General features: G+C 39.7%; 1 protein-coding gene and 1 long non-coding RNA gene across 4 annotated transcripts in view; one reads left to right on the forward strand and one right to left on the reverse strand.

Moving 5' to 3' along the window:
- The window catches only part of PRLR (prolactin receptor), a 187,872-nt gene that overhangs the window by 106,367 nt on the left and 62,246 nt on the right, over positions 1-19,259 (forward strand). The window lies entirely within an intron of this gene.
- Positions 6,449-11,634, reverse strand: LOC142049959 (uncharacterized). Its single transcript, XR_012657871.1, has 2 exons — positions 11,418-11,634; positions 6,449-10,329 (listed from the first exon to the last, which is right to left on the reverse strand). It is a non-coding gene; the product is annotated as an uncharacterized LOC142049959 (long non-coding RNA).

Below are 19,259 nucleotides of genomic sequence, written 5' to 3' on the forward strand. Positions count from 1 at the left end.
GCATTACTGCTAGCAAGATCCACCTAGCACTTGCCTCCCTTGTACAAGATGTGCCTGATAATCTCAGGACATAAGCCTGTTATTTCGGGTGCCCTACTTACTCTCTTAAATGTCCACATTTGATTTTGTTGTGTCAGCTTGCTGTCAACAAGCCGATATATGTGAAATGGGAAAATGATCAGATGCAGGCTGGCTGAATGCAAGGTCAGGAGGTTTACATATTTCTGTGGCTCTGAGACAGTATTGCTCAGCAATGCAAAAATCGCTCCCTGTCCATTTCACAGAGAACACACCAGAACTGTGGAATGATGGCAACACTAGCATCTGTGGCTAGACCACATGATTCTTCAGGTGTTGGATTATTAGTAATGGGATACTAATTTCAAGATGTGGAAGGCCCTTCTGGGCCTTATTTCATGAATCCATAATTAGCTCTTCTGCCTTTTCAGAGCTGTTCCTTTGTGTCCATACTGATCCAGAAGTGGGTAGGCGTCATTTGGCCGCATCGTAGTCATTAAAGATTTAGGGCTACCTTACCATTGGCAAGCTCTGTTCCTGTAAATGTTCCTGTAGCAAACATGCTCAAGACCATCCACTAACTGTTCATGGCTTTGGTCACTGCTGTCCTGACATCACTGCTGGTTTCCGCGGAGGCAACATGAACAGCTGGGCCAGAGGTTTTGTTGAGAAATAGATACCTATAGCTGCTCTCTGGAGAAGTCCTGATAACATTGCATTGTACTCTGGTAACTTACAAGCTACTCTAAACAATTCATGTTCACCTTTACTTTATTCTTTGTGAAACATTGTGATTCACATATTTCAGGACTTCAGAGTCTCCCTGTAAGCTGTGATGTGAATTTGTTCCCATGCAGAGATTTACAGTCAATACATGAATGTTCTGACCTTGATTCTTACTACTCATGCTTAGCTCTGCTGTCATATGATATGTTCCCCTATTCTGATGACAGCTTCTTATCAGATATTTAGTGGGTGGGCTATCAGGTGGTTTAAGGCCTACTAGTATTGTCCATAAAATTGACAGTCATGGTTTAGCCCCAGTCAGCAGCCAAGCACCACACAGCCACTCGCTCACTCCCCCCTGGTGGGACGGGGGAGAGAATCAGAAGAGTAAAAGTGAGAAAACTCGTAGGTTGAGATAAAGACAGTTTAACAGGTAAAGCAAAAGCCATGCACACCAGCAAAGCAAACCAAGGATTTCATTCACCAGTTCCCATGGGCAGGCAGGTGCTCAGGCGTCTCCAGGAAAGCAGGGCTCCGTCACGCGTAGCAGTTACTTGGGAAGACAAAATGCCGTTACTCCAAATGTCCCCCCTTTTCATCTTCTTCCCCCAGCTTTATATGCTGATGTTATATGGTATGAGATATCTCTTTGGTCAGTTGGGGTCAGCTGTCCCTGCTGTGTCCCCTCCCAGCTCCTTGCACACTCAGCAGAGCATGGGGAGCTGAAAAAGTCCTTGACTAGTGTAAGCACTACTTAACAACTACTAAACATAGCCCCATATGGGCTACTATGAAGAAAATTAACTTTATCCCAGCTGAAACCAGGACATCTACTTAATGCAATACTGGATAAAACTATTGGAAGGCAGCTGAATACTTTGCAGTCCCTGAAAGGAGAGTAAAGAGCAATGGCCATCGCTGTTTGTGTCTCCAGGTCCACATCTAAGCTGTTGCCAATCCTGAAACCGACTATGGTTACAAAGGCAGGAGTCTATGAGGAAAAGATCTTGCTTAAGTTTCGCAGCACCGTGACTATCGTTGCCTTTTCTTTTACCTAGTCTTGAGACTCTAAATCTACTCCCTTGACCCCTTGCAAACTCTTCTTTCATCTTCCTCCTCATCCCCATATTTTCTTAGCCACAGACAGCAAACAGGTTGAGGCAGCCAGCCAGAACAGACTTTGCTGCCCTCACATCAGTTAGTGGATATATTGGGTGTAGGCCTCAAGGTGTTGGCACTGGGGGGCTGCAGGGGTTGCCTCTGTGAGAAGAGGTCAGGGGCTGCCCTGTGCCATATGCAGCTGGTTCCAGCTGGCTCCAAAATGGACCCAGCATAGAACACAACTAAGCCCACCAGCAAAGCTGGTGGCACCTCTGTGAAAGCATATCTAACAAAGGGCAAAATGATGCATGGCAATGTGAGGAGTGAGGGGAAAAAAAGTGAGAAACAACAGTGTAAGCACCAGGGTTGGAGAAGAAGGGAGGAGGTACTCCAGGCATCAGAGCAGGTATTCTCTTGCAGCTCACGGAAGAGACCATGGTGGGGCAGATACCCACACTACAGCCAATGGAGAACCCCATGCTGGAGCAGGTTGCTATTTCCTGAAGGAGTTGCAGCCTGTGGAGGAGCCAAGAAAGGAGCAGGTTCTCCTGACAGGAACTGTGGCACTTGGAGGAGCAAATTTTTTCCTGAAGGACTGCAGCCTGTGGAGGGGACCCACACTGGAGCAGTTCTTGAGGGACTGCAGCCCAAGGGAAAGGCCCATGCTGGAGTAGGGGAGTAGTATAGGGGGAAACCGTGAGGAGGAAGGAATGGCAGTGGTGAACGAGTGCATACTGACTATAATCCCCCACTCCCCAGTACCCCCTGGGCTGCTTTGGTGGTGAGGAGTAGAGGAGTCAGGAATGAAGGATTGAAGTTGAGCCTGGGAAAAAGGGGTGTTGGTAAAAGGTATAGTTTTAATTTTGTCTTTGCTTTTTCTCACCATCCAAATCTATTTAATTGGCAATAAATTAAATTAATTTTCCCCACGTTGAATCTGTTTTGCCTGAGGTGGTAATTGGTAGGTGATATCCCTTATCTCAAACTACAAGGTTTTTTCGTCCTATTTTGCCTCCTGTCTTGTTGTAGAGGGGAGTAAGAGTGGCTGGGTGGACATTTGGCAGCTGACCAAGATCTACCCACCACAGTAAAAAAAAAAAAAAAAGGCTTTTTCCTGGGTTTTATTTCAGCCTTCTTATGATAAGCAAGAGGATTTCCTTGGATTTGACACTCATGCTTAGATAGCCTTAATTTGTGTATGAGCTCAGAAAATGCTTTTCCCAAGGTGCAGTTTAATGGGACACACAGGACCTTTGGCTGTACCTGAATGAGATTTTGCCTCCAATAGCTGATGCCAGCAGGGGTTTTCCTCTTTTTTTCTTTTTTCCTATAAGTCTTTTTTATTGCTGTCCAGACTTTTCCTGCTTGTGGGTTGCTTTTCTGTCAAGGGCAAATGAGCCGCTTCCCAGCAATGGCATCCATATTTCCGCTTTTCCGTTTCTTATGTTGTGTAACCCAGTTCTGCTGCCCTGTACTTTCTTCCTCTGCTATTTCTAGCATATAAAATTGGTGCTGCCCTATCTTCTATAGGACACTGCAGGCCTGCCTTTAATTCAGCTCATGATGCACTCACACAAAGCCAGGACTCCCTTTGCCAGCCAATATGATAACAGTGTTTGAGTGAAGAGATTACACCAGCAGCCTGGAATGCCTTACAAGAACAGATGGCATGATATCACAGGGTCCTGGCCTCGTATCTGAAATAATTCTTTGGAAAAAGCATGGGGCAAGGCTGCCAGTCCTGGCTGATCTAATCAGCCTCCACCATTTGGCCAGAGCATCTCTGACAGCCTTGCATGAGTCTGCTTGCTAGCATGCATGGCTTTCCTTAGCAGCTTAAAGCATATTCAGCAAGCATTGCTGTAAGAGCATGACTAGGCATAGCATTGAGCTTCTGTCCTGATTCAGGACTGTGCCCCATCCTTTGTGGCATCCTTAGGTACTCCTTCTAGAGCCATGATCTACTGCACTGCCTTGGGATCTTTGTCCACTGTATTAGGTGATAACGAAACAGACTCACTGGGGCTCTGCTCCTTTTTGCGGTTGGCTAAATTTTGTCAGACAGATCCTCCCAGAGGGAAGGGGATCTCTTTGTTTGTGGGCCAACTAACAGGCTGGGTGGAGGCCAGTAAGCTCAATAACATTGATATTCCCTGCCAGAAGGAGGAAGGGGTGTCCCAGCTGGATGGATTTAGCTGGTAATCTTATCTCACAGTTTCTGAACTGTAAACCTAGATGAGTTGATGGATGAGGGAAGATTTTGCTGGAACAATGGTGTATCATGGTAAAAGGATGCCAACAGCTGGGTGAATAGAATTTTTGCCACTACCCTTTGAGGAGATATCTACAGTGTACGTTGAAGGCTCTTTTTATTCTTGTCCATCATGTTATGGTGATTAATTCATACATAGTTACAGGCTCTGTAGTTCTCCCTAAAGCGAGGACAAGAGCTCTTCTTCCCTACTCCTCTTCCAATTGTCCCTGTCCTCAGATTTGTGATAGTCATAGTTTCTCTACTTTTGTCTTGCAGCCATGTCCAGTACATTTGTGGCAAATAGGCAGTGATGTCCATGTAGTAGGTGGCATTTTCAAAAACTTTATCCTACCTGAACAAACATAAGGAAGGAAGGTGCTATACTCCACCCGGATTCATGTTACCTTTGCCTCCAGCCCTGAAACAATGTATTGTAGTACATTCTCCAGTGTGCAGGAAGATGCTGTGGTAAGAACATTAATCATTGGGCACTCAAGAGGTTTCACTGGTGCTCTCAGGGAGTGCTTGAATGTGCAGAAACTTGTCTCTCTTCTGAATGTGACTGCCAGAAACCCTCTGGTACTTCAGATGTAGAAAAAGACTGGGCATCCTCCATTGCTTACAGAATTTCCTCTCTTGCTGGCAGTACAAAATGTTCCCTTTTTACATAATTATGAAACTCTCTTGTGTTTATACATAAGCAAAGAATTATATCCTTTTTGACAATGAGCAGTGGGCCTATCCACTCTATAGATTGGTTGACTGATCTTTTCTTCTTTTTTTCTTAAATCAAAACTTTATCCAGTCCCTCTGTAAGCTTCCATTTTAGCCTGACAAACTTAGGTCATTAATCTTTCTGCTGTGGTCTGGAAAACATCCCCAGACTTGTTCCCAAATATTTTGTTCACTCTCTTATCCAAAATGTGCACCCTGCTGGTGAACCTAAAATTTTAACCCAATCATGGGTACTATTTTTTTACAGTGCCATTATAAACTGCATGGTTTCCAGATCACTTGCAAACTCATTGGATAATAGCTTCACTAAATCACTAAATTTACCAATAGGACTTCTCTCTATTTGTTTGACAAATTTGTCCATCACCACCACTACAACCACACAAACACATAGTGATTTTGTTTTCATATTCGTTTGTGTATCTGCAGGGAGTAGGAGAGGCAATTAGCTTGTATTGGAGGACCAACACTACTTTTAATGAAGGCAAATGTATTTGCTGAGGTCAGTTGGAGCACGGTCATAGCCCCCATTTTGAAAACCTCTCAACCCTTCATTCAGACACTAACTGTTTTGCTATGCACAACATGGGGTTTACAAGATTTCTGCATGCCATGGTGTGGGCCATAAACATTTACTTCTTAGAAGCCAGAAGTAAAAAGTCCAGGTTGTTTTTCCATGATGTAAAAGCATGTTCTTCTGGCAACTGGACCCTGAGAAATGCTGATATTGTGTTAAAGAAGGAAGACTCTTTTTTTTAAAAAAAATACTTAACTCTTATTTGTGCTCGTTATTATTTTGATTTACTTCCCTGGACCTTCAGAAAAATGGAAAGTATTTTAGAATGCTTTAAGATATCCTCATCTCCTCCATCACAGCACCTCTGCTTCATTAATGGCTTTTAGAAAGCTCTATGTTCCAAGTAATGTGTAAATGATATATGACATGCTAGTCCATCTTTTTGGTTGCTGTAGCAACTTCACACTAAACTACACATTGGTCAGTAGTCCAGGCCAGCAACTGTCTTGTGTCTAAGGCATGGTTTACACATTATGAAGACTATTAGAAACAAAAGCTAAAACGGATAATTCGCTATATAAGCAGTTCCAGCAGAATAATATGCATGAGAAAACATTACATTGATTAGGTTTAGAACAGAATCTGTATATTAAGCTTCATATATAAATGTTTCAAATTTCCCTCACCTCCTCCTTGTCTGTGCAAGTACATATGCCATTTTTTATATGCATGAAATGAGGAAAAAAAAAACCCCGTGTTTCAAAGGTAACTAAAAACTGAGAACTAGAAGTTCTTTGTGATGACCTAGGTACCTCTGTCCCCTGTCTGCGATACTCAGTCATATGATGTTGCTGTATTTGCCATGGTCTTTTTGGTTTTGTATGTGATATGATAACACAGATTTTAGGAAAATCAAGTAAAGAGGTTATATCTGAAAAACAGCTATCAAAACATCCTTCCCATAAGAAATAACATAAGCTATTAAGAAGCCCTAGTCAGGAAATTGAAAATTAAATTTGAAAATTTAAAGAAGTCCTAGATAAGGGATAAAGTGTTTTAAATTCTGGTATGAGCAAAAAAGAAACGCTTCTTATATGTAATGCTGTGAATTTATTTTTATTATGATAGAAAAGTCTAATCAAAGAATTCTTACTAGCCCAGATCTAGTTGTTACAGAAAAAGAAAATAAAGAATACAATTTCAGAAAAAATCTCAAAAATAATAATACTATGAAGATTGTTGTGCACACAATTCCTAGTACCTACATCTGTTTCTCTGCTCATCCTTTTGTTGCCTCTGCCTGCTAAGGTCAACAATGCTAGTCTGCCTCGAGCAGAAAGGAAGGGGGATGCAGAAAACCACCAGTGCCCCAAGTCTTTCAATGAGAGGAGTGTAATGTTGATGCTGGGGTTACTTGCTCTTCTTCACTAGGAGGAATATGATATTGGTGTTCTTGGTTTTTTCATCCACTTAAGGATACACTTTGAGCCATTTTTATGTATTTGTTAATGTTCTGCACCTTGGTGTTTATTCATTGTTTTGCCAGCATACATTACATCCAAATTTACTCAACCTGGTGCATTTTACGTATTTTAGATATTGTTCTTCGTTACCTTCATTTTGCTCAGCTCAGTGTAGGCATTCTTCAACTGGCAATTGGTGAGTTGTTTATAGCCCTTGGGTTTCTAGTGTCAACTCATCCCCCTTTTCTTGTCGACCCATGCCTGAATTCTGCACTGCCTCATTCTCAAGGCTTCTGCTATCAGACCAGCCTTGTATTCCTCTACACTGTAGCCTCTACACTGATACACTGTATCATTATGCCATTATTTAATATTTCGTCATATCAGAATAACCTTGTGTTACTATCATATATAAAAGTTACAGTTATAACGAACGAAAAAGAGAAGTAAAAGTAAAATAAATCAGAAAAATTATTGTTACACCTAAACAAGCCCCACAGAAAGGTGCAGACAGGCCAAGAAAAGTTCAAACTAAGCCTGACAAGCCTTGGTCCTGTGGACTTGCAAAGCAAGTCTGCAGTCTGCAGCCTGTGCCTAGCAATGGCAACAGTGTGTTTACAGAGCCACAAAGCTACAGTAGGAGCCAGCTATAGCTCTAGAGAAAAAAGGAATTAAGTTTGAGATACAGTCTGATCCTGGACCACAGTATGACAACTGTCCAGGGCTGTGATTTAAAGTACTAGGGAAATGGGAAGTTTCACATTAAATCAATATCTGGAAAATGAAATAATGATAATTTAAACTGACACTAATTTTTCAGTTTGCTTGTCAAGTAAATGCAAGATAGCTGTGGCAATATTCAAAGTATTGCCATTCTTAAAAGGACAGAATTAAAGCTGCTGTTCAGTCGGTAAAGCTTTACATAAATAATCCCTCCATAGTTAACTTCTGTGAATTACAGTTCATCAGAATGAGAAAGAGGTTGATGATTTGACCATAAAATAGAGAAATTTATTAGCTTGAAAAGTTGCTTGGAATTCCACACTAATTAACAAATACTTACAGTTATACTTTCAAGAATGACCCTGAATTTGTTGATACAGGGTGCAGCCTTCACATGGTTTGTTTCTGAGTAATCGTTCTCTTTTCTTGCATCACATTTTTCCTTTTGTTTGAAAATGTGCCCCTACTTACTATGCTAGAATTATTCCAATTAAAGTTGGCACAAGTGGCAGTGAGATTGGGGGATATTCTTGGTCTTCTGTCAAACACTGATTTTGTTTTTCTTTAATCATGCAAGTTTTCCATGCATTCCATTTCATGGAAAGCCTGCTAAGTGTTGTGGTGTTTTTATATTTTGCCTAATGAAGCAGAAAGCTACTGGCTGGAAGTCAGATGTACTGTGTGTATCTTCAGCTAATGTTAACTTCAGTGAGATTTCTCTGTATATATTTGTCTGAATGTGGACAATGCAGAGTGAAAGAAGAGGTTAAAGTGTATTTGGGGTTGGTACAGCAGGTAAAATAACTCAATATTTAACTTAGAGGACTGCTTGCCATATTTTTATTACTGGTTATTGTTAGAGATAATGGCTCAGACGAGCTTTTGTCTAACCAGTTAGAGAAAGTGCAGTGATTTACAGAAGAAAAAAGTATGTGAATTTTTTTTCCCACATAGTATTCTTAAGGGACTGATTAAAAGCTGAGTAAGTTCAGTATTGCAGATTCTTTACACGTTAATTACAAAGTTTAGTTGACTTAATTGCCTATGCTTACCAACCACTGGTGTCATTTCTGTATCCTACTTCTCCCAGTGGAAAAATCATGAGCTAGCATTCACAGACACTGAAAATATTGAACTAAAAAATGAGAAATAAATCAAACCAATGCTCTGCGCTATAAAAGGGAAAAATGAATACATCAAAGTCTTTTCTTTTGGCATTTGTTTTATTTTCTATTTCAAGCTGGCTGTCTTTTCAGGATTTATGGAATATTTTAGTACTGAATTTGGTGTTCAGCATTAGAAGTGGATCCTGGCAATGTTATAGAAGCAGTATTTCTGTAATTAATAAGAATTTTATCTTGGGTCTGAAGAAATTGAAATTACATGTTCACTGTATATATCCCTAGTAAATTCTTTTTCCAATTTCATCTTAAATTGCCCTTTTTTATTATCAGTAACACTGATTTTGACATCAAGAGTTACTGTAGACAGCTTTGCAAGTTATATAAGTGGTCTTACAGGCAACTCGAGCTCCTTGCAATGTCACTCTTAGAGTATGTCTGAGCTCCATTTGGTGCAGCCACTATTCTGGTGTAGCAACTCTTCAAAGCCAACACTTCTTTTGTCAGAATCACTTGTAATATTTAGCTTAATTGAAAAGAGAATGGGCAAGAAGGACAATCTGTATTTTTAATACAGAACTAGGAAATAAATGGTATTCACTGTTTAAATGTACTATTAATAAATAACTGTTGTTTTCTTGGAAAAACAGGTGTTAGACGAATAGTAAGACATTTTAAAGATGTGCGTATTTCAACCAAGCAATATCATAGTGATACATTTCCTCCTTCAAATCTTCGTCTTAATCTAAGATCAGATATGCTGATCTTGCATCACACCAATTATAATTATCAGTATTTTAGATAGGATCCATATTTTTCCTGGTAATCTCATTATTAAGTATCAGTATAATCAAGCAGAATAAAAGAGGATAACTATTTAAATTATGATTTGGAATGTTGCAGCATTATCTTGGGCCAATTCATTTGCCCTAGGCAAGATAATAATGAATTTTCACTAGATTTCATAATCAATATGCTACTGAAATTAAAAATAAGATCCAGCAAGTAGGAGATGATTGCAAGCTTGCGAAAGGTACTCAGAAGAAGCAGGTATAAGTTACAGTGCAAAGTACTGTATGTGTCTAGTAGGGTGTGTTACCTTCAGATATGAAAATCTTCTGAACTACCTGCCATAAGATTTCCAGATATCTGTAGGTCCCTAGTGTGGCACTTAGGCAAAATCAAAGCATATACATCCATCATTTGCAAAATCTGTCAGATGCTGGTATTTCGAGTCTGAAAGTTCCTTAGGTGTTTAAGCTTAGGCATCTGTATGTGTGCCATTGGTGTATCTAGAAAGACGGGCTCTATTCAGCATGCTGAAAACATGCCTAATTCATACCAACAGTACAGCTTCTCTTTGCCCAGTTATAAAATACATTATTTATTTAGGAGTGCTCCTGACCCAAATCAATTTCTTATCATATCCTCAAAGTTTGCAGACCAAACCTTGGGTCTTGTAATAGAGCACAATTCTTGTTCCCCACATACCAGACTCTTTGGGCTCTTCCAGTGGCAGCCCCAGCTGCCTCCCTAGACTGTCATTGGACATCTCTTCTTTCTGGGCAGCGTTAAGAACAGCTGCAGGATGAGCTTGATCCGTATCTGTATCCACCTGCTGAGTCTCTGTTGCCCTGCCTTTGCTGCATCTCTTCCTCTACTATGCGCAACCTGTAATACAGTGGAACAATATTAACACTTGGGATCTAAAGTCCACAGAACTTTTGGACAAGAGGAAATTTATTACGCAGGCCCAAACCTAATTAATATCTCTTCCTCTTCAAGAGTGTGAGATTTGCTTTGTCAGCCAACAAAAGCTCTTTCTTTAATTGGTATTTAATAAATTGTTGTTATTTTAATTGAAGCTCAGTTACATATCCTGTATCAGTAGGTCCTAGTTCATCTCATATTTATAACCTTGTTTAAATAAAAGCAAGGTTAACAGAATACTGATGGAGATTTTCCAAGGATTTTAGGAAGATAAGGCATCCAATGACTCAAGTATTTTGTCTCTAATAATGCCTCCTTTGTTTTTAAGTAACTTTTTTTCTCTTGGCAGCTTGCTCATGCCTTTTGTTCTTTTCTGTATGCCAGCTGTCCATATAGAAAACAAAAATGGTTGAAAGTTGGTATGTCATGATAATAAAATGTTATTGCAATCTCATTTGTTCATAGGTATTTTATGTGGTATCATGTTCACCTGTTTGGTGAACATCTAGATTCAGAGCTGAAGGAGTTCCTGCATTAAAACATGTTCCTCTGCAATAAAATAGTCTTCAGTGATTTTCTGAGAAAAAATAGGTGTAGCTGAATGGATCAATGCATTTCTGACTGAGTCACAGATTGTAGCATAAAACTTAGAGGAAATCTTTTGGAAATTAAAAAAAGACCCAACAATTACTACCCATAATAATACATTACACTTTTTTGACAGAACATTTTTCAGCCCTGCGCAGCAGTCTTTTCTGTTTGGGAAAGGCTGAAGGTTTGCACTTACAGCACAGAATTCTCTGCTCCTGAGATTCACTTTTTCATGGCATTTTTATGCTATGATCAGTCTCAGTTCTAAGTTTCAAGTATACTTTTATCTACATCTGCTTTCTAGAAGACTTTCCCAACTTTCTTGCTAGTTTTCCTCATAGCTTCCTTAATTTGATCTGCAGTTTTGTTTCAGCTTTGTGTTTGTCTACAATGGTCTTTCTCAGCCAGTAGGGCATTAGAATAACCAAGACAACCTGGTAGTTTCTTCTCGTTCTTACCTTGTTGATTTGCATTATCGTGTTACAGAGCAGAGGTGCTTGCTTTACTCTGAAGGAGCTCAGACTGGTGAAAGCAGATGGCCGAATGTTTTGTGACTGAGGAGGGTTTTGGTGCTTTTGTAGAGTCACAGCAGTAAAATAAAATACTTTCTCTGTTACCTCATGGCTGCAGAATTTATTGTAAGTGTGCTTTACAGAACATAAATCTAAGGGCTTCTTTTCCTGGGTGTGTAAATCATTAACAGAACAGTATGTGTAGTCAGTGGTCAGCTTACATTTTAAGTAAATAGTGCTTATTTTAATCTAGGGCACGTGGTTACAGCAAAGCATAAAACTGGTAAACGTTCAAATTCAGCAATATCTCATCTCTAGCTGCAAAAGTCACATCTGGAATTTTATATTTTATATGTACAGTAATTTTTCAAAATACGAATACTCCTTTTCCTTATAGACAAGTCTAGCTACTGAAAAGCAGCTCACGTATAGAATCTGCTTAAACTAATCTTTTCCTGCTTCACCCTCTTCTCCTGGAGTCAGTCCACTAGGGACCTTTATTTCTTTAAAGAGAATTTAAGCAGTTTGTCCTTCACCCTTGAAGACTATACAGTCTTGCTGCAGTTACTCATACAACCCCTCCCTTACCTGTGGCTCCATGCTCCCTGTCTTTTGTGCTACCATTTGTCAAGGTTATTGTTCTGTGTCTATTTCTATCAAATGCATTTAGATTAATGCAAACTTTGTTTTGCCTCTTTCCTTTCTCAGTACAAAAATATTTGAGGGACAAGTTAATACTTGATCTGGCTGGGACAGGCAGTGAAAGCTTGATCTTATAATCTGAGTTTTGTGATATTCAGGTTTACTTATTTCACAGAGGATTTTATGGAAGAATCAGTCTCCCTGTTCTTGGCTTCCAAGAATACTTTTATTGCTACTTATTACTTCTAGAAAGTATTCCAAACTCCTTCCTAATTAATTTGTGATTTTCTGCTTGATCCTTTTAGCTTGTCAAGCATTAGCCATAGAAATTTTAATCTGAAATTTGAAAAATAGCATGTAAAAATGCAATGTTATGCAAATTATTTTTATCAGTAGCTTGTTTAATAATATTACGTAGTGCAAAAATTGTTCGCATTAGTTCATTTTAATCCTTAAAAATCATGTGACTATACATCATCTTAAAAATAGACTGGGAAAAAAGGTAGTAAAGCAAATTTTTTTTAAAAGAAAGGTTATGCTTTTACTTCATCATTTCTTTTTTTTTTTTACGCAGGAAGCAACATACAATATTTGCTATGCAAGCCTTGATGGTGAAATAACATTCCAAGTTTTATTTTCAACTCTATTCAATGTATTTCACTCACTGTGCCCTCATAGAAAATTGAAATAACAGTAATTTCTGTACAGTTTATGAAGTGTGACAGAAATTATTAAGCTATTATGAAATTTGGCATGGAAATTATAACTTGTTCTAAGTATTTTTTTTAATTGGAATTACCTTAGTGGAGTTGAAATCAGCTGTTTACTATAAGGGATGTACAATGTCTCAACTTACTTATATAAATAGTTCCTTATTTTCCTGAATAAGGGGAAGAACCTGAAAAATTATACCAGCTGATGCTACAAGCTTTTCTAGAGTCTTTTCAGAAAATGTAGAGTACACAAATGCAACCAGAGAATGGAAAAATCAAATATATAGACACTGGCATTCAAACATGGAACAGGTAGATGTGTCAAGACAGGAATCCAAAGGACCTACAAGGAGTAAAAGGAATTATTTACATGAAGTTTGAGCTTGTTAAGCTGTGGGACAAACCCTATAGCTAGCTAAGGTGAAACAGTCCTGGGACAAACTGTTGTGAATTATACTAAAGGGTCTGATATTTTCTTTTAGTTCTATTCTTTTCATGCCATCTGAGTACAGAAGATGTGTTTAGACTTCCTGCGCGAAATTGAAATAGTTTTTGTTTGCTTTTGCATCTGTTCAAAAAAAGGGTCTGTTCCACCTGTTGGGATGCTTTGGAGGTCAACAGTTTTACCAGGAACATACAGCTGGAGGGCTTGATTTTATAGAAGCATAGAATTATTAAGGATGGAAAAGACCTCTAGTACCATCAAGTCTAACTGTCAATGCAACACCACCATGTCTCCTAAACCATGCCCGCAAGTGCCACATCTACATGTTTATTGAACACCCCCAGGGGTGGTGACTCAACCACCTCCCTGGGCAGCCCGTTCAATGTTTGACAACCCTTTCGGTGAAGAAGTTTTTCCTAATACCCAACCTAAACTTCTCCTGGCGCAGCTTGAGGCCATTTCCTTTCATCCTATCACCAGTTACTTGGGAGAAGACACCAACACATGTCTCACTACAACCTCCTTTCTCATAGTCGTAGAGCACAATAGGGTCTCCCGTCAGCCTCCATTTGGCCAGACTAAACAACCTCAGTTCCCACAGCAGCTCCTCGTAAGACTTGTTCTCCAGACCCTTCACAAGCTTCGTTGCTCTTATTTGGACACGCTCCAGCAACTCAATGTCCTTCTTGTAGTGAGGGGCCCAAAACTCAAAGCAATATTCAAGGTGTGGCCTCACCAGTGCCAAGTACAGGGGCACAATCACTGCCCTGCTCCTGCTGGCCACACTATTGCTGATACAAGCCAGGATGCTGTTGACCTTCACGGCCACCTGGGCACACTGCTGGCTCACGTTCAGCGGCTGTCAACCAGTGCCCCCAATCCTTTTCTGCAGGGCAGCTTCCCCAGCCACTCTTCCCCAAGCCTGTGGCGCTGCATGGGCTTGTTGTGACCTAAGTGCAGGACCCAACACTGAGTCTTGTTGAACCCTACGTGGTTGGCCTCAACCTATCAGTCCAGTCTGTCCAGATCCCTCTGTAGGGCCTTCGTACTCTCAAGCAGATCAACACTCCTGCTCAACTTGGTGTTGCCTGCAAACTGACTGAGGGTGCACTTGATCCCCTCATCCAGATCATCAAAAAAGGTATTAAACAAGAATGTCCCCAACACTGAGCCCTGGGGAACACAGCTTGTGATCAGCCACCAACTGGATTTAGCTCCGTTCACTACAACTTTCTGGGCTCGGCCATCCAGCCAGTTTTTTACCCAATGAAGTGTACACCTGTCCAAGCCGTAAGCCACGAGGCAACCAAAGCTGGCTGTATTGGTTCAGGACAGACAGAGGTGAAGAATGCAAATGTCCAGTGTGCTGGGACCCAGCTCAGCAGTCAGTTGAAGGGAGGACTCAGCCAGCACCAAGACACCCACTTTGTACAGAATATTTTGAATTGTTACATAGGGACTGCTGTGTGAGTGGGCAAGGTGCCAGGGATTATCTTTCAGTTGCATTGAACAGACTGTCTTACAAACCAGAAAAGACTAAGTCTGATTTAGATTACTTATTTGTTCAAGTGAGATTCTAATCTCACCAATTTTAGCTTCAGGAGAGTTTTCTGTTTCATTTGAATTAGCTCTGGCATCATAATGGTTTATTTATTAAGACAATGAGGAAACACTAATAATTTGCATTTAGGTTTTAATTTCAGGTGTTTATACACAAAAAAGGGATTTATCTTCAAATCAGTTTAATAACTGAATGTACTACTGGAGCCTTGCTGCACTATCATATTAGAATCTTTCTGAGTCCATTTCCATGCTGTTTCCACACGAACAACATGGGTTTATTTAAAATAAAGGTGTTACATTTCCTGTGATCTAGAACATGTTCTGAGTCATAGTGCAACTTATGTAGTTTTTCTCAAGTATTGACAAGCTACTTGTATTATATATGCATGTTGCATGAGAAAAAGGGCATTGCAATCCCCCTTATAAGTAAAAGAATCCATCAACATCAGCAAAACTTGCAAGACTTATACCACATTAACACAAGCAAAAAAAAAATTTAAAAAGTGGGAAAGCATACAAGAATCTCAAAACCTTATTGTATTTTCTGTCGCTAAGTAAAGGCAAGATACTGCCTTTTCTCTACACATAAACTTTATTGTATCCCTCCTTGAGGAAGTAGCTTCCGTCTCCGGTCATGGTAAAGGGAATAGTGTATGTGGTCCCAGGGCCATGGTTAGGTATCTTGAGCCTTAGGATCTTAGGGACGAAGAACAATTAACTGATAGTTAATGATATAACTTCATTCACTTCAACAGTTTTAAACCTAAACATTTGCTGTCTAGTGATCTTATTTAACAGGCAAACACTCTTTCTCTAATAAGCTCTGTTGTCCCAGTGCCAGTCAGCGCAGTGAAATGCTAATGCTACCCAGCAAATTGCCTTTTATTCTGCAGCTGTAAGTTTAAATGAGCACCTGCAGAATGTATCTGTGGGGAAGGGGACAGTGGTGTTAAAAGGGATGGACTAGACCTGGGTGCATGCAGCTGTTACAAAAATAACAATGACAATAAATTCCCACCTATACTAATCTTTTTCATCTGAACAACAGGCAGCTGCATCAAGCTAAGCTCTTTCTAATCTTGCCAATTTCAAGAAGTACTTTTTCCATAAGTATGAAATGTTCTTGAACCATTTCTTTCACACACAAAGTTTGAATAGGTTTTGTTTTAGCAGTGAGTTGGCATTTTTTTGTGCCTGCTTATTCTTGTGTAATTTTTGGAGTGTTCACCCCAAACTGGCTAGAAGGCTGATAAATTGTACCAGTCAAAATGTAAAAGCCTCTTCTGAGCCTATAATGAAATCCCTCATTTCAAGACTATTCAATTAGCAGCCATTTGTCCTGAGGGTATGAGACCCCACAGGCTGGTTCACATTCTTTGCTGAACACCTGGTACTGTTTACCCTACCTCCCTGTTGAGATCACCTAGTTTATTTGCAGCAAAGTAGGTTTCTAACTGCATCCATGCACAAAAGATAGGAATAGAGGGATGATCTAAATGCACAATGTAACAAGGCTAATAGTTAAGTGTCAAAATATGACTTGGTAATTGTTTCACATTTTTAACATTTTGATGGGGTTTTAGATCTGTTCATTGTCACAGTTGACAGTTCTATGGGAGCTGATGAGGTTTCTTTTATTCTATATAACTCATTCCAGAAAAATTAATCAAAATTATTGTTTCAAGTTGAGAATGCTATGAAGAAACAGCAGTAGCTCACTAGGGTTCATTTTCACGATCTATTTGAACTTTGTTTTCTTTTGTAAAAATATATGTTTGTATTAAGTTACTGCTGACATATCCTTTTTTATGTAGGTCTGGTGCATTTTTCTGTTTCCTTGATTGTTGGTACTTACCCAATGTGACTGAAAGAACTGCAGTTTTTGTTTTACACTGCCTTTGCTTATAAGAGAGAGAAAGGGCTACAGGCATCATAGAATGAATATGCAGTTACTGCATCAGAGGGTCAGCCTAGAATTCAAATAAGTGCTCCAAGAGAGTCAAAGTTCTGGAGCACAACCAGAGAATGACAATAGGGCAGTAGAGCTATAAACAGAAAGGAAAATATGGGCCTTCATTTTCTTGATGGCAGTATTCCAGTACCTGCAGGGAAGTTATTGGGAAGATGAGGGCAGGCTTTTGCAGCAGTGCGTGGCAGGAGGACAAAAGACGACAAGCATGTATTGAAACAAGAGAGGTTCTAACCGAATATAGGGTAGTATTTGTTCACCCTAAGGACAGTGAAGCAGTGGAACATGTTGCCCCAGAGAGGTCATGCAGTATCCATCCTTGGAGATTTTCCAGCTATGAATGGATAAACTCTGGGCAACCCGGTCGGGTCTCCTAGGTGACTGCTTTCAGCAGAGGATGGATTAGAGGTCCCCCAAGTTCCCTTCCAACCTCAATTATTCTTTGATTCTGTGTTTCTGTGCTGTTCTATTTAACCTTAATAGGTCCCGTGAAATTTAGGTGACCCTGCTGGGTCTTCCTACTTCTTTTGTTTTCCATTTTTAGTGTGTTTCTTACAATCTGCTTCCATACAGACACATTGTCTCTTTCTGTGTGCAGCATTTCCAAATCTAATGATTCCTGTATACATGTCCCACACAGTTACTTCTACTTTTCAAATTCTTCACTAGCAATGCCCCCAGTAAGAAGTAAAACTTCAGTAGCTTGTACTTAACTGGTCTTTTTAGTCTTGGCAATAAGATTTACCTGCCATATCTAGTTCAGTGTAATTAACACATGCAGAGGAATAGGTGGACACAGTGGTTCCTAACCATAAACCTTGTGGATTAGTTTACTACATACTAGGTAGCTCCAAATGTTCACAGCATTTCATGGAGTTCTAAACAAACACGTTGTATTTGGTTTTCCACTTTTCTAACTTAAACAGCAGTTGTACGCCTAGAGTTAAGGTCAACTAGCTTTTTTTGGCTTTCTTACTTGTACTCAGGCAAATACCATTGATTTGTTCTTCAAGACTGTTTTTAGAACATTTCTTTTGAATAGAAAGTTAAATAAATATATGCCTCTGTATGTCCAATTTGACAGACAGATAGTTACTTAATTTCGGTCTCCAAAGATGGTGACTCCACAAGCTCTTCTATGCAAACTTTCACTATTTAATATGTAGCTTGTGAAATATCGATTGAATTGCTGAGTAACTGATTTCTCTCTTAAAAAAAATTGCGAAAGACAAGTTGCTTTGTCCCTTTCCCCTACAACTGTCTTTTCTTCTTCCTCATCCTCCCCTCCCTTCTGCATGCATATGTGTACAGACACACCAACAACAGGAGAAAGAAGGTTTCCTTTTATCTCTGTCTTCCATAATTCTCCTGACTACTATAGCATGTTTTCTCTCTTGTTTCTCTGCAGGGGTCTACTTTTGATGCTCTTTCATTCTTCCTCCACATCTTACTCTGCATCTCATCTGAATCGACAACTCCATCTATCTTCTCTGTGGTGATAACCCACGAAGCTACATCTCCAAACCTTTCCTTTTGCTTTTGTCCAAACAAAAATATTGGCCTGTGTCTCTGACATATCTTTGCATTTGTCACCAGCAAAGCAAGCTAGACAGGTCTTGAAGATGCTTCCTGATGAGTCACACAAATCCTTTGTTTCTCAAGTTCTTCCTTAACTACTGTAGGAGACTAACCACCCTGCCAGTTAAGCAGCAAATCACTTTTCACATCTGTGTGCAGTTCCAGGCTGTCTTGCACATTCCTTTGTGTTGCTATTTTAAAATATTGTGTTTCCTGCCCACCAGATCTCTTCATGTATTTTGCATTAAGCAGCCACTGTACAATAAACAGAAAATTTGGGCAAGGAGCAAGAAAACCTCATTCTTTCCAGCTAAGAACCCTAAACACTAAGCTATAGTCACATTTTGTCCTTGTTATGTTTTCTGTCCCTGTAATTCTTGCATTCAGAGCCAGGATGGAAACAAGAGGGGTAAAGAACAATTCTAGCCCATATTACTCTGTGCCATAAGAAATAAGAGATTTGGGACTGAATTTCCAGATGAGATGATAATTTAACTTATGCCTCCTTGTTTCTAGTCAAACGATCAAACAGGTACATTTTTATCAAAGTAAGGTAATAATTTGTAGTCCACGTTTTTTAAAAGCCTATGCCCTGTTTGCTCAGGTGGCAACCCGTAAGAGAACTGCATGCTTAGAGTGAACAGAAACACTGTACAGACTTACCACAAAAATAAAACTAAAATTGCTCTAAAATTACAAAATAATCATTGGAAATTTTGATATGTGAACCTGCTCCTTGTTTACTAAGGAAGTAAGGCTAAATAATCTCACAATCTATAGGCCCATTACTTCCAAAATTGTGTTATCCTTTTGCCCAGCATTAATCATGGAATCACAGAATCACAGAATGGCAGAGGTTGGAAGGAACCTTTTCAGAT

The sequence above is a fragment of the Phalacrocorax aristotelis genome, chromosome Z, assembly GCF_949628215.1.
Source record: "Phalacrocorax aristotelis chromosome Z, bGulAri2.1, whole genome shotgun sequence".
Lineage (NCBI taxonomy): Eukaryota > Metazoa > Chordata > Aves > Suliformes > Phalacrocoracidae > Phalacrocorax > Phalacrocorax aristotelis.